The sequence below is a fragment of the Delphinapterus leucas genome, chromosome 9, assembly GCF_059928025.1.
Source record: "Delphinapterus leucas isolate spDelLeu-1000000601 "Yukka" chromosome 9, BTC_Dleu_Yukka2, whole genome shotgun sequence".
In the NCBI taxonomy this organism is placed as follows: Eukaryota; Metazoa; Chordata; class Mammalia; order Artiodactyla; family Monodontidae; genus Delphinapterus; species Delphinapterus leucas.
Window position 1 is genome coordinate 37,036,879 of NC_143137.1, and position 19,047 is coordinate 37,055,925.

The following is a 19,047-nucleotide window of genomic DNA, read 5'->3' on the forward strand; positions in this document are numbered from 1 at the left end:
TTTTCTGGTGGGCAAGGCTGTGTCCGGTGGTGTTTTGGGGTCTGTGAACTTATGATTTTAGGCAGTCTCTCTGCTAATGGATGGGGTTGCGTTCCTGTGTTGCTGTTTGTTTGGCATGGGGCGTTCAGCAGTGGAGTTTGCTGGCCATTGGATGGATGTGGATCTTAGCTTTGAGAGTGAGATCTCTGGGAAGGCTCTCGCTGATAGATATCACATGGGGCTGGGAGGTCTCCGGTGGTCCAGTGCCCTGAACTCAACTCTTCCACCTCATAGGCTCAGGCCTGACACAAGGCCAGAGCCCCAAGACCCTGTCAGCCACATGGTTCAGAAGAAAAGGGAAAAAAAAAGAAAGGGAAAAAAATAATTAAAAAATACAATAAAATTATAAAAATAAAAAAAATTTCAAAGTTATTAAATTTTTAAAATGTTATTAAAAAAAAGCTCAACCAAACCAATAAACAATTCCACCAATGATAACGATGACTAAAAACTATACTACGATAAGCATGAAAAATCAGGAACAAGTCAGTTGCAGACAGCAAACCCCAAGTGTACCGTTGCTTCCAAAGTCCACTGCCTCAATTTTGGGTTGATTATTTGTCTATTCGGGTGTTCTACAGACGCAGGGTACATCCAGTTGTTTGTGGGGATTTAATCTGTTGCTCCTGAAGCTGCTGGGAGAGATTTCCCTTTCTCTTCTTTGTTCGCACAGCTCCTGGGGTTCCTCTTTGGTTTTGGCCCTGCCTCTGCATGTGCGTTGCCCTCAGGCATCTGTTCCCACCCAGTCAGGACAGGGTTAAAGCAAGGCTGACTGGGGGCTGTGGCTTACTCAGGCCCAGGGTAGGGAGTGGTAAGGAATGTGGGCGAGCCTGCAGTGGCAGAGGCCGGTGTGACACTGCAACAGCCTGAGGCGCGCCATATGTTCTCCCAGGGAAGTTGTCCCTGGATTCAGGGACCCTGGCAGTGGCTGGCTGCAGAGGCTCCTCGGAGGGGAATTGTGGACAGTGACCTGTGCTTGCACACAGGATTGTTGGTGGCTGCAGCAGCAGCGTTAGCATTTCATGCCTATCTCTGGGGTCCCAGCTGATAGCTGTGGCTCCTGCCCGTCTCTGGAGCTTGTTTAGGGAGTGCTCTGCCTTCTCTGAGCAGACAGGGAAAGAATCCCCTCTCCTCGCACACCCCAAAACAATGGTCTCTTGCCTCTTAGGCAGGTCCAGACTTTTCCCCAGACTTCCTCCTGGCTAGCTGTGGCGCACTAGCCCCCCTTCTGGCTGTGTTCACATAGCCAACCCCAGTCCTCTCCCTGGGATCTGACCTCTCATGCCCAAGCCTCAGCTCCCAGCCCCCATCTGCCCCGGTGGGTGAGCAGAGAAGCCTCTTGGGCTGGTAAGTGCTGGTCGGCACCCATCCTCTGTGCGGGAATCTCTCCACTTTGCCCTCTGCACGGGTTGCTGAGCTCTCCTCTGTGGCTGCAAAACTCCCCCCCCCCGCCCTCCCCGCCCCCCCCCCCCCCCCCCGCCACCAGCCCCTATCTCTGCCAGTGAAGGGGCTTCCTAGTTTGTGGAAACTTTTCCTCTTTCACAGCTCCCTCCCAGAGGTGCAGGTCCCGTCCCTATTCTTTTGTCTCTGTTTTTCCTTTTTTATTTTGCCCTACCCAGGTACATGGGGATTTTCTTGTCTTTTGGGAAGTCTGAGGTCTTCTGCCAGCATTCAGTAGGTGTTCTGTAGGAGTTGTGCCACATGTAGTTGTATTTTTGTTGTATTTGTGGGGAGGAAGGTGATCTCCATTTCTTACTCCTCTGCCATCTTGAAGGTCCCACCAAAATCCTATTCCATCATTCTTAAGTACATGGCACTACAAATTTATAATTTTCTGTTTTGTAAACAATATATTTTTTAAAAGACGTACTAACTTCTACAAATATTTTTTAAAAATTTTTTTTCTTTTTTTTTTTAGCTGCACTGCATGACTTGCGGGATCTTAGTTCCCTGACCAGGGATTGAACCCAGTTCCCTGGCAGTGGAAGCACAGAATCCTAACCACTGGATGACCAGTGAATTCCTAAAATGTTTTTATACTATAAAGTAAAGAATGTTCTAATTTGGTTTCCTTTTAATATGGTTTATTTTTCCCATTGTGTAGATGTGAATACCATTGCATTTTTGTTCTTAATGTTCCAAGAAGCCCAAATACGTTGCATTTTTTGGCTACTAGGGTATTTGGCTAAGTCTTATAGCATCTTTCCTTTTTGGATAACTTAATTTATTCTGTAATCATCCATGTTGGGTTTGAGGGGAAGATTTATCCCAAAGGTTAATTTTGTCAGAAAACTGTACTGCTTTTGGATTTCGAACTTCTGGCTACTGACAGAGATTAACCTTACTTGTTGCATAGTGGTTGGCATTCAATGGCTCTTTCCCTGTCCTATCGACTTTTCTCTTCCTTTTTCTCATTTGGCATCACATTGAATAAAATCAAACGTGTAACTACTTTACTTACTATATACACCTTGACATTTACGTTGAACAGATCTCTTGGAGAAAAGAATCTCCAAACTATACTATTTTGCTGTATACTATTGGAAATAATACTTGTACTTGTCGACCTTTAAGAAGTAGTGTATTTAATTATCTCTTGATTAAATGTATTTTTTCCTGAAAAATGAAATTCTGTGTAATGTTTAGTTCTTCCCTACATCATACACAGGAAACTGAGACTTAGGAAAAATTAAGCAGATCTAAGCTTAATTTCAATTTTAAATTAAAAATGAATTTTAAAAAAATCTCATTTTGTTTCATAAAACCCTGAACAAACTTTACCTAGAATTTAGGACTTAATTATAACCATAAAGAAATAATAAACTTCCCAATAAGATGAGTGTTTGGGGAAATGTGAATTAAACCAGCCACCTGGACGATGTCCAAATATTGCAAAACATATTTTGGAACTATCAAGTGGGCCTTAAGGGTGGAATTCCATAAATCATCAAAGAAGCCAGATGTCTTTGATCATCAAATAATCTGTGGAAGTGTGCCAGTGTGTCCTAACCTTTCCTCATCTGTTTTTTTTTTTTTAAATAAGCTATTTAATATGAAAATGAGTTCCAAAAGTTTTAACTCTTTTTCTCAAGTCCAGTTTGTCTTTATTAACTCTGGTTGTCCAGATCCTAAATTAATGAAGAATTTGATTTCAAAATATTTAAATGACTCTTGATTCTTTTCCTCAGTCAACTCAAATCAGCAAATATTTATTGCATTGCTGCTATGAGCGAGAGGTTATGCTTGTTTTCAGGGAATATAAAAGTAAATAAATCACACTATTCAAATTACTGAGAACTATTCTGACAGAATAATTTCACAATATTTGTTATAGAGTTCTTTAAGTGGATATCTGAAAATACTATATATTTTAGCATACAAATCAACAAATATTTTAGGAGTTTCTACTCACTGTGACAGATTCCAGGAGAATATAGCAAGTGTCATGTGTGATTCTTCCCCTTGACAGAGTAATTTTGTGATCTAGCTTAAAAGAGAAGATAAAATAACAGGTAATGCAAGGACATGAGTCAATGATAATTGTATTAAAATTAGAAGCGCTACAGGAGCCCAAAGAAAATCAAGTTAGGAAATCAGTAGTCACTGAATTTATTTGGGTACTTCTTTTGGACTGGAAGAGTTTATTCCTGTTATATTACATATTTTTCTCTAGAGGATTTTTCTTTCTTTCTTTCTTTTTTAATAAATGCAGATTTTAGCCCTACTGACATTTGCATAATCACAAGTTTCATCATGGTTATGTGGGAGGGTGGTTGGATCTATGTGAAACTACTTTTTTTTTTTTTTTTGCGGTACGTTGGCCTCTCACCACTGTGGCCTCTCCCGTTGCGGAGCACAGGCTCCGGACGCGCAGGCTCAGCAGCCATGGCTCACGGGCCCAGCCGCTCCGCGGCATGTGGGATCTTCCCAGACCGGGGCACGAACCTGCGTCCCCTGCATCGGCAGGCGGACTCTCAACCACTGCGCCACCAGGGAAGCCCTATGTGAAACTACTTTTTAATGAAAACTTTTAGTTTAGAAATTAAAGTTGTCATACCGCTTTTTGAAGTGGACTAAAATTCCATTGTTTGCTGCCAATGAGTGTGGCTCAACATTTGGGATCTATTTATATTTAATTATACAGTATTTAGTGAGTTGTGTCTGAATTTCCTGCTATTATATAAATTTTCAGAGGAGAGACTTTGTCTTAGCACATAACTTTCTACCTGATTTCCAAGCTCTCCTCTATGCTATACTCCCCTGTTAGCTGTCCTCTACACTCCCCTCAGTGCTGTGCCATACAAAACAGGGAACTGCATGTGAACCTCCAACAACTCTCTCTTGTCTCCAGAAAACATTTCTTAGCACTAGCAAAAAGCCTCTCCTGCAGCCTTGCCTCTTTTCCCTCCCTCACAAAAACTCTTTCTGTGAGCAGGGCTTTGCCTTTACTGTGTGGTTGCTTCTTTTGTATGTTCTGTCAGAATTTCCCTTTCCCCTGTTTTCTTGTCTTGTAAGGTTCTAGTTCAACTATCGATATTAGCCCCTCAGAATCTTTCCCTGGTCCTGCTGTTGTAATATTTTCTTTCATAATCTGTGTTTCCAGGCTTATTATAACAAGTTGGGAATTGCATATCAGCAGGAGTCCAATCAGGAATAGTAACCACACTAGTTATCTGAACAGCGATACTTTAATATAAAGAATTGTTAACTAGGTATAAAGGTGTGACGTGGGAAACTGACAAGGCAAGAAGAGAATACTAAAAGTGTCAGGGATGTAGCAACTGGAGGAAGAGGTTTGGTTACTAAAACTTAGAAACTTAGAGGGAGGCCTTACAGAACTGAAGCAGACCTGAGGAGAGGGTGCTGCCCTGGCTGAGTTTAGAAGAGAGTCCCAGTGGGCTGGGGTCCAGCTCCTGCTGAGGTCTCTGGGTGTGGTGGGTTCTCCTGTTGTGGAGAAACCGGCCAACTGGCTTCCAGTGCTCCTGGAGGGACCTGCCACTGCCTAGGGGAGAAGCATTGCCTGGATGATACTCACAGGAACTGCCAACAGACAGGAGGCAACGTGGGAACATCCATCCACCGGAAGGAATGTGTCCCTTCTCCCTCTCTGGTCTTCCAGTCTCCCACGACACCGTTTGTTGGCAGACAGAAGAGCCAGCAGCTGGCAAAGCAGAAATGGGGTTTGCTGAGCCAAGCATCCCAGAACAGAGTGTAGAAGGCTGAACTTGGGGCTGATTGGTACTGGCTTATTAACTGACTCAGAGGGATAAATAAATATCTTCCTCTTATCTGTGAGCTCCTTGATATAGGAGTAGTATATTATTTGTCATCCCTAGATCCCTCTAAAATCTACATCTTTCCATAACTCATTTGACAGTAAAACCTAATCTAACTTGTTGATATGATATTCATACATGTTGGTGCAGAGATATTAACATTGACCCACATCTGCTTGGGAGAGTTAGTAAAACATGATATTTAATCCAACTTACTTGGCAAAACCTGGAAACGTACTGAATTACACAGTACATCTGATCCCGAGGTTTCTGATAAGTGGTCTTGGATCGCAAGGGCCTAGCATCCCTATCATCTTGTGGAGGTGTTCAGTAAAGATTCAGTGAAATGCAAATAAATTGTTGACTGACTTGCTATTGTCATGTTATTTTGCAAGCTGATAATCTGGTCATGGATAGTTTTTTTTAAATAGGAGAATTTCTGAAGAGATAATTTATGAGCATTTGTACTTCCTGAGTACACAGAACTATTAAGGTTTATTGGAGCTTTCCTACTGGAAGTGGAAGCTCTTTAGTTAGAGCCCTTAGAAAAAACCTGAAGGTATTTTGGAATCCCAGTCTGTATGACGTTTGGCAGATTATGACTCAGGAATGAATTTTCCTAACAGTTTATAGTAAAGTGATTTCAGCAGGATGAAGGGGTATGTATTTCACTTGAACCTAAGAGAGTCAAGAAAATGCCACTAAAATTTTAAACATGTAGGAAGAGGAGTAATTTGGGGTTTCATCAGTCTAATCTTTTTAACTGAAAGTATCAAGTAAGGCTCCCCTTACTTTGACAAGGGTCAGGTGGTAATTTCCTTCTAGCTTTATTTCTGATGGTATTGAATATTGCTCCTGGTACATTTCTCTAAAGCTAGTGTACTTTTAGTTTTCTATGTTAAGGGCAAGGACATTCAAGTAAGAAGGTAAGTATTTAGCAGGGAATTGTGAATAAAAATCAATTCAAAAGTTAGAAAATATTTAAGAAGATTATACTTGCATTCCTTTGAGAAGATAGAAGACTGCTCTGGGAATGTAACACTTTGACAGTTTGTATAGCCTTCCTATTGAAATAAGGATCATTCTTTTTTTTTTTAACATCTTTATTGGAGTATAATTGCTTTTCAATGGTGTGTTAGTTTCTGCTTTATATAAGGATCATTCTTTTTTTTTTTTTTTTTTTTTTTTGCGGTACGCGGGCCTCTCACTGTTGTGGCCTCTCCCGTTGCGGAGCACAGGCTCCGGACATGCAGGCCCAGTGGCCATGGCTCACGGGCCCAGCCACTCTGCGGCATGTGGGATCTTGCCGGACCGGGGCACGAACCCGTGTCCCCTGCATCAGCAGGCGGACTCTCAACCACTGCGCCACCAGGGAAGCCCTAAGGATCATTCTTGAGTTCATTCCAATTAGAGAAGTAATAGAACTATAATTTAAAAAAAAACAGTTTTTGCCTTCAGGTGGTGGAACCATAAAGATTTATAACTTAAATCTGGTAGAGTCATGTAAATTTCAAACTATCCTTAATGATGCTAAAAAAATTTTTTTTTTTCTTTAGACAACATTTATTGATGCTTCTCACATGTTTAGCACACCCTGCCAGGCAGGGACTTTGGAAAATACTAAAGGTAGAAGAAGTTCCTGATCCGAAAATACTTAAAACTGCTAGTTGGGAGGAAGATAAAATGAAGGAGAACTAAATAATAATGCTTAAGAAGAGCAGAAAAACGTGGTGTAAGATGCCAGTATCAGATATCAGTAAAAATGCCAGCTATTTTAGAAGGAGAGCCCCATTGTGGGCTGTGGTAAAATCATTTTATAACCAATGCCGTTATTTTAAAAAACAGAATGGCTTTGTAGAACAAAATGTTTTTCCATCTGTCATGTAACCCAAAACACTGACTTGTTTGCGAGAAATTCTATAGAATGAAGCATCTTCTGCCCCAGTGCTTTACTCTAAACACCTGCCTGCCTGAGGTGAGCAGTGGCAGCTTCTTAAAGGAAAACCCAAGCAAGTGTGGACCCCCCAGCTACATCCTCTTCCTACCTTCAAAGTAAAAAATGCCTGCGGGCAAATGCCATCTTTGGTTTGCCATCTTTCCTGTTCCCTCTTCTTTGCCTGTTTGGCTATTTTGAGGTAAGTAGTTCCTTTTCCAGGAAGTCTTTTTTGTGAGTTCCCACTGAATTGGGTACCCTTGATCTGTGCTCTGACCCCAGCCCACGTCTGTCAGTGGCACATCTTCCTCTACCACCGCCATGACTGCTAATGATAATCATGTCTTAGTTAGTTCGGGCTGCTCTAACAAATTAACAGAGACTGGATGGCCTAAACAACAAGCATTTATTTCTCACAGTTCTGGAGGCTGGCAGTCTGAGGTCAGGGTGCTGGCATGGTCGGGGTCTTTAGTGAGGGCCGTCTTCCTGGTTTACAGAGAGCTCTTCTTGCTCTGTCTTTACGAGACAGAAAGAGAGCTAGGTAGCTCTCTGATCTCTTCTTATGAGAGTGGTAGGTCTTATTTTCCCCATATTATATATAAGGAAACTGAGAATTGGAGAAGTTAAGCCATTTTCTCTAAGTCTTTCAACAAGAAGCAGAATTGAGATTTCAAGAAGTTATTCTTACTGTTGAGCCTTGCCTTGTAACAGTGACCCCATGCTGCTTCCCTCATTGGGCTGAGAGCCCCTTGAAAGCAAGAACTGTGTCTTTCATTAATAGCTGGTCAAATGACTGCTTGAATGAGACTAGCAAAGGTGTGAGTGTTATAAATGTATTTAGCCTACAGAGCCAAAGATAACTCATTCTTCTCAGGAGAAAAGCATTGAGCCTGCATCCACCTGGTGATTTGTTTTATTGGTTTATTCATTGTCTGGCAGTACTCATGTCAGGCAACAGGTAATCATTTGGGCGCTCAGAATAGCCAGTCAGTGTTATTCAAGGCTCTCAGAGTGCATTTTAAATGGCAGGCACATTTACTGCTCTGAAGGAGACACAGTTTTGTATAGCACGGAGGAATTAGAGATGAAAGTTGGGAAATCATCCTAATGAGATCATTCATTAATATCGCTCTTTTTTGTTGTTTTTAACTGTTTCACGCGGGTACTTTCATTTTAACTCATTAAAGAAGTGATTTCCTGGTGAACCACTTGGGGGTAATCCAAGGAGACAGAGACCCTGCTTCCTATCAGAGGGTCTCTGAATCAACAAGAAGGATCTTGGGACCATTAACTGGACCAGAGTATGAACACCCACCAAGTGCAGGGCCCTGTAGGAGATGCTCGGGGATACAGGGATGAATAAGACACCTCCTCTATCTCTAGAAAGGTGAGTCTCCCTCCAGCCAGAGGGGGGATTCCTGAAAGTATCTATCTGGTATGGCGTGTTTTGCTTTAGTTTGCCTTATAGCTGATCCTTGCTTTAGACAGAAGTTATCATTAGTATAATAATTTGTATGTATTTGTAATGTGCCTGAAACTGTGCCGAGCACTTTATGTGAATTATTTTTTTTAAGTTCATAATAAACCTATGGGATAGATATTATTATCTCTGTCTTACAGATGAGGAAACTGAGGTTTAGAGAGAGGTTAATAACTTGTCCACATTCACATACCTAGAAGGGATGGAGCTGGAATCACACTTAAAGCCAGTGCTCTAATCCCTGTATTAGTCTACCTCCTTATTTGGCCCAAAGCAATCTAGGAAAATAGAACTTTCAGGATCATTACAGGATGCTTTAGCATCATTTGATCATTTCAATGATCATTTCAATGAGGGATACAAGACACTCTTTCCATTTTACAGTTGAAGAAACTGACCCAGAGGGATTTTCTGCAGTGAAGTTATACTCCTGTTACTAACTGGTGATACTGGGTTGTGAACATAGCAGTCCAGTCTTTAATACAACTCCCAGTAGCAATGAAACAAACAGGAACAACTTATTATGCAGGAACAAAGCAATCTAGAGTTTATTATATTTTCCTTGAATTCATTTTTTCCTTCCCCTTATTGTGTGAGCCATGCATAATTTTCTTGGCTCTGTATATAATTACATACGTGCTTTGAGATGAACACTCTAAGTGCAGTGAGTAATGGGCTGAGTTGGGATGTAGTCACCCTGCAGTCAAAGTCCTTCAATATCTTTCACCAAAAATGCTAATAATGCAGCAGACATTAAACTGCTAGTGGCAGCGGACAGCCAGAGTTCATCTGATAGGTGTATGTTGTAGATTTCTATGGCAATCACAAGGCAAGGGTGTAAGAATTCCCGGGGATTTCAAATGGTGGCCTTTGAAGGCATGTTTTGTACACCCCTACTGCTCTGGGGAGTTTTCCTTTTCCCCATAGGTGCTGGAGGCGAGTCAAAGCTATCAGCTCTAGAACGGCTGGCAGGAAACCCATCCCTGCCTGTTTCCTGCAAGAAATGAATGCCTCTCAGCTGCAGTCAGCAGTCCCAGTACTTTACCACTGTCATTTACACGTTTTTTGTTTTGTTTTTTAGCCTTCCAGTTATCACCCAATGAGCATGTAAAAGACTTAATTTTTTTGCTCAGTACATTTTCCATTCCTTTACAACTTAGCTGAAGTTGAACCTCCTCCTCTGGGAATACCTCCCCGGCTGACTCATACCCATAGTCCTGTCTCTTGCCCATCTCTGAATGCCTCACATTGCTCTGGCCAACCATTCAGGGGGTCGGATGCACTGCCTCCATGGCCTTTCTGGCCAGGCCCTTGACATTCGGGTGCTGGTGTGTTTTGTTTGCTTGGTGTCATGGCACTTTCCAGTTTGACTCTAGGAATAGGATTATTTTTAAGCAACGTGATTATTTTTCCTGATTATAAATGTAATAATGTTCATTGTGTAACATTTTTTAAAGAGATAAAAAGAAAGGATATGAAATCACCCATGAACTCACCATCTGGAGATAACCAGAGTTAACATTTTGGGCCATTTGCTTTTAGCGTCAGGTGTGAATGTCACTCTTTATGTTTGTTCTGTCTTTGGACAGAAGCTGAACACCTGAAGTTTTATCATGTGGGAATGCCATGGATTTCTTTTAGTTTTTTTGATCCTTGGATGGAAGCCCCATTTTGCACGCTTGGTGTCAATACATGGTGATGACAGTGATTCTCCCTTCATAATTCTGCCAACAGTGTTTGTTTTATCTTAGAATAGCTTATATGATGACATGAGGGAGGAAAAGTACCATGACATGAAAGTACCATGGAGACAAATAAGTTTTAAAGTGGATCTTGGAAGTTGTCTCATCCAGTGGCTCCAAATCCAGCTGTGCATGAGAACATCTGGGGAACTTGTTAAATTGCTACCATCCTGGGCCAGTTGATTCAGATCTTAGTGATGGAGCCTGAGAAGAGTAAGGTGCCTAGGCAGTTTCTACCAGCAGCTCAGCTGAGCACCATTCAGTGGACTAGAGTTTGAGAGCCGGTTCACTGATTTATTCACCAGATATCTATTGACAGCTTAATGGGGAGCCAGGCACTCTGCTAGGCTTTAGGAATATAATGGCCAGGGTAGACATGGTATCCTCCCTCTTGGAGTTTATGTCTTACCAGGGAAAACAGCAAAATACCAAATAAACAAAAATAGTAATTAGAATCATGGCATGTAGTTTGAAGATAAAGCAGCAAGAGAGAGTGACTTTAGCTACTGTGGTCAGGCATAGCCTCTCAGAAAAAGACACAAAGTCTCAGAACTTGAGGCTGAGAAAGACCCAGCTGTATGAAGAGTGTGGGAAAGAGGCTTCAGCTGAGGAATGGCATACACAGATGCCCTGGTAGGAGCAAAAGCTTGGCATGTTTCAGGAACTGAGAGGGCAGTGCGTCTGAAGTGTAGTGAGAGAAGAAGAGTGCAGAGACGAGCTCAAAGTTGTTTTAACTAGTTACCCAGGAACCAGCACTGGATACTGGCAGAATAAAGGCCAGAACCTACTTTGTTGATTGCATGTCCAATCAATGCCCTTTATGTTGCTGTATTAGGCAGTTCCGGCTGCCATAATGAAAGACCACAGGCTGGGTGGCTTAAATAACATTTATTTTCTCACATTTCTGAAAGCTGGAAGTCCAAGATCAGGGTGTCATCAGGGTTGCTTTCTCCTGAGGCCTCTCTCCTTGGCTTGCAGATGGCCACCTTCTCGCTGTGTCCTCACATGGTCTTTCCTCCTTGGTGTCTCTTCGTGTGTCCAGATTTCCTCTTCTTAGGAGGACACCAGTCAGATTGGATTAGGGCCCACCCTGGCCTCCTCATTTTAGTCACCTGCTTAAAAGTTCGATCTCCAAATACAATCACGTTCTGTAGTACTAGGGATTAGTGCTGCAACATATGAATTTTGAGGTGGGGGGAACACACAATTCAGCCAGTAAGAGCTGCCTTCTTATAGCTGACAATCCCCCATCATCATAGGAGCTTGTCTAACAAGACAAAGCACCTGTTTCTCTTCTGCTAGTAGCCCCAAGAGAGAAATCTGTATTACTTTTTTGGATTAAAAGAACCCTAAGCAAAAGACTGGCTTAGTGTCCTTACAACCTGTAATGTAGATGGAGGGGTGGTGAGTGGTGTGGAACTGGTTTATGAAATTTTTGCTCCACTGACTGGGATCTTTTGCAGTTTCAAAACCTTTCATTGCCAGAGAGTTCTGTATCTGCTAGAGTTCTTTGATGAAGATAATAGAATCCACCCTGGCTGGTTTAAATGGGATTTGTTAGGGGATATTAGCTGGCTTACAGACTCTGAAAGGACAAGGGAGCTGCCGTTGTTGCCAACCCCTGAGCCACATTGCCTCTGCCGTGACCCACGAAGCTGCTGCACGTCTGACTTCAGTACTCACACCTCTGCCATCACCTGTGCCAGCACAAAGGGTGTCCAGGGCCTAGCTCTTTCCTCACACAGTTTACTTCCTAATCAAAACTCACATCTGAGTGACAGAAGGGAAGATTCACAGTATAGGGAGCTTTCAAAGATAGCCCCTTCCTCTTCAAACTAGACAAGAAAGAAGATTTTGAATGCCCCAAATGTCCTGTAACAGGTGTCCTCCTCTCTTATCCCCCCTTCCAAGATTTGCTCACAGTGTAAGTCTCCCAGCCGGACACTGGCAAGATTGTAGGGCACGAGCAGAGTCTATATTCATTATCTATTCATCTTTATGAGGGTGCAAATGAGATACAAAGGGCATCAAGTAGGAGATGAGACAGAGATCGTAAGCGTCCCATCAGTAAATGTCTTTCATTTTTATGATTGTATTATGCAGGAGAGAAGGAGGGTAGAAGGCTGTGAGAGAAAGGCTGGCAGGTAGGAAGTACAGACTCAGCATTCTGGAGCCCCCCGGGCTTCTGTCTTGAGGCTTCTCTAGAACCTTAGCTTTATCTTCAAGATAGTCTTTTCCAGTTTGGTCGGAGTGGAAGCTGTTGTAGATGTCTTTGCCTTTTGTGGCTTATTTTAAACTGGGGAATTTTTCATGCTTTGTGACTTTTAAGTGGACTCTGTTAATGAGTTTTCTGCTTATAACTTCTCTATCTTTTGGTGGGGAGGGGAGGAGGGGGACCACCTGTGTGCAGATGCTCAGCCACACCTGAGTATACAGGTGAGGTCAAGGCAATGAGTGCTATTGTCCTATCAGGAAGGACACAGTAAAACTCACAGAATATATACTTCTATTTATGCACACGTTTGCAAATTCAATTGTTTAATGTTGACCCTCAGCTATCACTCAAGGTATCACTGTTTTTGGTGCTGGAGATAGAGCAGCGATAAAGATATATTAGCACATCTTAATGATCCTTCCAATATATTCATCAAGAGGTGCTGTCTAAGGCATGAGCTAAATATACACGTATTGACAACTGGTATAAAATATAAGATTTAAGAAATTAGCCTTGCTTTTATTGGAGACAGAACTGGCCCTTCAAAATGTCTTCTGAATGTTTAGTGCTTTTTCCCACTTCCGTGACTTCCCTTATGTTTTTTTCCTCTTTGAAACTTACTTTATACAAAGTGAATTTCACAGGCAGGAGGAATGGATATTCGTTGGGGTTTTCTTTTAAGCTTTTTCATGTAAGTTTGACATTTTTAAAAATATGAAGTTGGTAGGAGGAAAGATGTTGGTCATAATTAGCAACATTATTATTAGAGAAAAATACATCTTAGGAGTGTCCTACACACAGTAAATATTTACCAGCTCACTGCATGCATGAATGAATGAATGAATGAATGAATAACAGTACTCTTCAGCCAGATCTGGGTTCAAGTTCCTGCTTTCCTCCTTATTAGCTGCATTATGATGATCTCTCTGAGTCTCAGTTTCCTCCTCTTTATACTGTACAATTTTGCTTACTAAATAGATCTGTTTTGAGGATTAAATAAGCCAATTCATGTAAAAAAAATGAGATGATGTTGATCTGGTTTCTGTTGAACCACTCAGCAAACATTTCTGTCACCACCACCATCACCACTTTATTCTTCCCTGGGAAATTCCCAGTGAAGATTAACATAACAAAGACACTGGGAAGTTCTCCAGCAAAAGAATCTCTTAACATCTTAAAAAATCTTATACACCTGTTTGTGTGGGTGTGTATGGAACATTATTAACATCTTCCTAGAGTATTGTTCCACAAAATAAAATTTGGGAAAGGCTACTGTGAGCCAAAGTTACATTCATAATTCTTTTTAAAGGAAAACTTAGGTGTATTTATTTTGAAGACGTTTTAAGTGGCCAGAGAGAGCTTAAAAAGACTTTGCTGTGTGTGCTGACCCTTGTTCGGTATCACATGGAAGGATGGGATAGTGGAAATCAGGTGACAGGAAGGCTGGTGTGTAGCAGGCCCAGGGCTCACCTCCCTTGAAGGAAGTCTTGTCTGCATCCGAACTCCTGGGCATCTGTCTTGAGCTACCCCATAAACCAAAGCCTGTCACGTTGGGACAGTCTTTTCCAGTGTGGCCCTCATTCTCTTTGTGACTGTGAATGTTTCTGTGGTTTAATTCTGCCACTGCCTGCTCGTCTGACCCACTTCTGCAGTCCTCTGGGCACTGGGCAGGCCAGCTGGGGCAGGATGCAGCTGTCCTCCAAAGGGTACACAGCAGCCCCTTCTATCCATGGGCTGCAGCCTCGAATCCATCCATAGTGGTGACTAATGGAAATGATGATGTACACGTGTGTGACCATCACTTTGTAGGAAAGACACGCAGATGGGTCGGGGGAGATGAGTAGTTTTTAACTCCATCTGTTCCCTTTTATACTGGAAAGTGTCCATTTGTGTGCAATGAAGGAATGCAAAAAAAGAGAACAAGTGGTAAAGTAGGACATGAGGGATTATTAACAGTTATCTCAAATACCTCGTAACCTTATGAACTCAGGCCATTCTTTTCCTGTTAGATTGTACGTTTAACCTTTAAATGGCTTAAAATCAAAGAGGGAAGCTCATCCATTCTTTTTCTCTCTAATTCTCCTTGAAGGAGTTGGAGATGAAATCGTCTTTCTATTGGAGTTGGCAGTGCTTTGCAGATGTGTCTTCTCTCTGCTTACCTGTGAAATGTGCTACCTGGGCTTGAGGTCAAGCTTTTGAAGTTCCTGAATTGAATGTGGTGCTCCTTTTAGCCACCACCTTGGAAATGATCTTTTTTTGTTTGTTAGTTTGTTTTGTTTTGTTTTTGCGGTACGCGGGCCTCTCACTGCTGTGCCCTCTCCCATTGCGGAGCACAGGCTTCGGACGCGCAGGCTCAGCGGCCATGGCTCACGGACCCAGCCTCTCCGCAGCATGTGGGATCCTCTCGGACCGGGGCACGAACCCGCGTCCGCTGCATCGGCAGGCGGACTCTCAACCACTGCGCCACCAGGGAAGCCCACTTGGGAATGATCTTAATTCTTTCTGCTACAACTAAGAATTTTTCTAAAGTTTGCTCTTAAAAGTTAAAGAAATTCTTAATTTTAAAGAAAAAATTTTATTGGCTCTTAAATGTATTCTCTTTCTTCTTCTTCTTGAGTTGGTGTAGACTTTGACAGTAGTACCTGTGAGTGGTTATATCTGTTCAGTGCACTGTGAGGGAGTTTAGAAAATGCTAGCGTCTGAAAAGGAGGATTTCTCAAAGTTTTAGACACAGCCATGGGAAAGTGTTCATATCATCATCTTTATAACTGTGTCCATGTCCCATGGCTTTTATCTTTTTTCTTTTTATGTGTCCATGTTTATCTTAAATTAAGTTTTATATTAATCAAAAAATATTCCTTTAGTCAACTATCCCTGTTAAATCCAATGGTGAGACTTCTTTGAGGAGACAGGGTTGGTTAGGGCTGCATATCTAGAATTCTCTTTGATCAGTTATGTCATGACTTGGTGAAATAATTGTATATCACTTTTGCTGTTAAATGAAATTGAAGGTAAATATAGGATGATTGTTATCATTACATCTTGACCTGATACATGATAGAGAATAGGTTCCTAAGTTTGGCCGTGATGGTTTTATATTCACTGAAGTGAAAAAATTCTGAAATGTAGTGTAACTTTATGAATGTGAAATTGTTACATGTATTTAAGAACATTATTGTGATTTCATTTGCCTAAAAATATCAGGAGTGGTTCAAAAGAAGATTGAACTCCTGAATCCTCTGAAATTCAGGCCATGCTGGACGAGGAAACCCCTGATGTCCTCAGAGTGGAGCTTAATCTTTCACCCAAATCAGCTTTTCCTTCAGAGTTTTGACCTATGACTTAGAAAGAGCTTTTCTCTCCTCTCTGAACCATAGCTTGCCAGCTTCACAGTGTGATCCTTGGAGATGTGGGAAGAGGAAGAGGAAGCAGTCTTTGACCTTTGTCAGTGTATTCCTGTAGAGCCCACTTCCAGAGTTGGCTTTTTTCCTTTCCTCCTCTCTCCCGTTGTTCTCTCCTGCTTACTTTATTGCCTTCTTACTTATTATCTGGCCATGTTTCCTCTGAGACAGCAAACAAGCCTGTAATCAAGGCACTTGCCTTACTAAAGCGCTGAGAATTGGTTACATGAGGCCTTTTCCCAAGGGACTCAATTTTTAATGTGTTCATGATTGGGTTAATGAAACGGAGCAGGTGACAAATTTAGTTTATGGAAGGCCCATTCAGGACAGTAAGCATTTGAAAAGGCTGAAAAGACATACCAGAGATCCTAATCAAGCAGTGTGGCTTAGATGAAAGGTCACAAATGAAATTTAATGTGAATTATGCTAGGGTAATTCGTATTACGAAAACAATTTAGGCACATGACATTATGTTAGCAGTGCATCTTGCTTTTGGAACCTTCCAGGAGTAGTGGAGGCTATGCTTGCTATTCCTTATAACAGAGGTTTTAATGATTTATTTAAAAAAGAATTAGCTAGACCATATATTATAAAAAAAATTTGCCATGGTAGGGGTGAAGATAGAGGAATAAAAAGGGGGGGGATGCAAAGATAAGGTGCTGTCACTGCTACCAGACTTCTTTCTCTCCAAGGACCTATCCAAACACTTTCCAAACATTTCTCTTTCACATAATTCATACAATATCTCCTGTATTAGTGAAATTCCATTGGTAGAACATTGGCGTCTGCACTCATAAAACATGTATTTTTATTTACAAGTTATGTGTATATACTATATACTCTTATTAAGCATAATATAAAGCACTTCCAAAACCAGATTTTATAAGAGGAGATAAAGGTAAAATAAACTTTATTATTTAATTTTTATTAATACTATAAAGCCCTTTTAATCATGTAACAAAATTATATGATTTTAGAGAGAGCAATGTGATTAAATATGCTTCATTATTTTTAACCTAAGCTTGCTTCTTTGTGATACAGGCATTCGAAGGTTATATCTTTTGCCTCATTATTTTTTTTTTTATAATTTATGTACAGAAAACTGCACCTGTTTTAAAGTATGTAGTTTGGTGAGTTTTGGACCAAGTAGTTTATTTTGATATCTGGTTTTAATAGCTGATGTCTAAAACACAAGTGATAGGACACAATTCATAATTAATGCTAGTGGGTATATAATCCGTTTTTCAAGTAGTTTTCCTGATGATTCAGCCTGTGTTGCATGATTTGTTTTTGCCCTCTTATTTTCAGATCTGATTAGATCTTCAATTTTTACCTGTAACATATGGCTGATTAAGATAAATCCATAGAAGGGTCCATTTTCTGTTTGTTTGCACGTGCTTATGTTATTAGTGCTATCCTTAATCCATGTTTCCTTCATAGGAATCTTTTTAAGCCATTTGTACATTTGTAAAAGAGTTCAGTTAAACTGATGTAATTTTATTTGTACATCCTCTTAGCCAGGCCCAGGTGTGTTGCAGTCTTTCACCATATGCTGGGAGTGAAGAACTGCATGGATTCGTCCCTCCAGGCAGAATCCCCTTTTCTCTCTCCATGCCTCACAGTTCCAGTATCGTGTGATTTAGGGAATGCACCAGGGAAAATTCAAACAAGAGACTTCAGGAGAGCTTACTTTATTTTTAAGGTAAAAAAAAAATATATATATATATATATATATATATATATACATATACATATATATATATATATATATATCATACCATACACATACACACAGACACACGGAAATTCTAATCTGTTCTCCTATGCCTCAGTGGCTCATCTTGTGGACCCAACTCTATCAACGGTTGTCAATTTATTGTTTAAACTAAAGCCACCTAACCTTCCCCCCACCCCAATAACTTCTTACGCAGAGGCCAATTATGTAAGATTACCCAGAGCTGCTATTCTTGGGGCAGCAGCGTTGAAGGGCTGTGGTCTCATCTGATCTCACATGCCTCATCCCTTTCCCACCTGCCTCCCCCTCCCCCCTCCTCCCTCCCCCATCCCAGGCAAAGGTAGCAGAGCACAGTTTGACCAAGATAGGAAGGAAAAAGTCTTCTCTGATGTTAGTATCAGATCTCACTGTGCTTCTCCTTTGCTGTCTCTTTGTTTTTCTCCCCCGGATCCTGAGATTCTTGTCAGTGATCACATTTTCCTCTTTGCCTTCCTTTAGGAAGAGGTTAGTGCCAGCTCCATCTTTGGTACCGAGCAGTACGGTGTTCAGTTCCATCTGTTGTATCTTTTGCAGTATATGGAGATGCATGGGATACATTTTTGATACCAGCCCTGCTCCTGGCTTTATCTTGCTTTCATACCTTTATTTTCCTTTGCTTCATATTTAATTTACATTTTCTTTTTGTATTAAACAAGTTAAATTTATTTTAATTTCCCATAATATATATATATAGCTTAAATTACTTTAATCTCTTTTGGAATAAGTACAAGGGCTCTGAAAATAGCACTTGTTTTATTGTTATTCAAAAATCAACCTTATGACATTTGGAAGGAAAGTTCTAAATAAATGTAAAATAAGCGAATTCAAAATGTAGTGAATGACTTAGGCTTACTCTGAGAGCAAAGTCAGGTAAATTTGATGTTACATGAAAATTGTTTTTTCTCCCTGTAAGAAATGGAAAATACATCATTTTTATTTCTTTATTTTGTAGTTCTTTTTTTTTAGGTCAGAAATTCTCGAGTTCAGAGGCTAGTTTAGAAAAGAGGAACACCCAAGCTCTCTCATTCTATGTTAGCAGCTAATATAGTCATGACTTCTGTGTAGTTTTGGGTCAGGGGTTTAATGCTGGGATTACTTGGAGAACAGAGGTTGTGTTCTCTGAAAACTGGGATCAGTTCTGGTGGGTACAAATGGGGATTTACCAAAGTATATGTAATGATGGATCT

At 41.0% G+C, this 19,047-nt stretch overlaps 1 protein-coding gene across 13 annotated transcripts in view; it reads left to right on the forward strand.

Moving 5' to 3' along the window:
• DOCK4 (dedicator of cytokinesis 4) overlaps positions 1-19,047 on the forward strand; it is a 480,689-nt gene that overhangs the window by 132,491 nt on the left and 329,151 nt on the right. For 8 of the 13 annotated variants that reach the window (XM_089917513.1, XM_089917514.1, XM_089917512.1 and 5 more), the window contains exon 1: positions 1,498-17,788. The exons of 3 other annotated variants lie outside the window; for them this stretch is intronic. The gene's annotated coding sequence lies outside the window, so the exon portion shown is untranslated. Of the gene's footprint in view, positions 1-1,497; positions 17,789-19,047 lie in introns of those variants that run through there. 2 more of the 13 variants (XM_089917504.1, XM_089917506.1) reach the window with 2 other exon arrangements.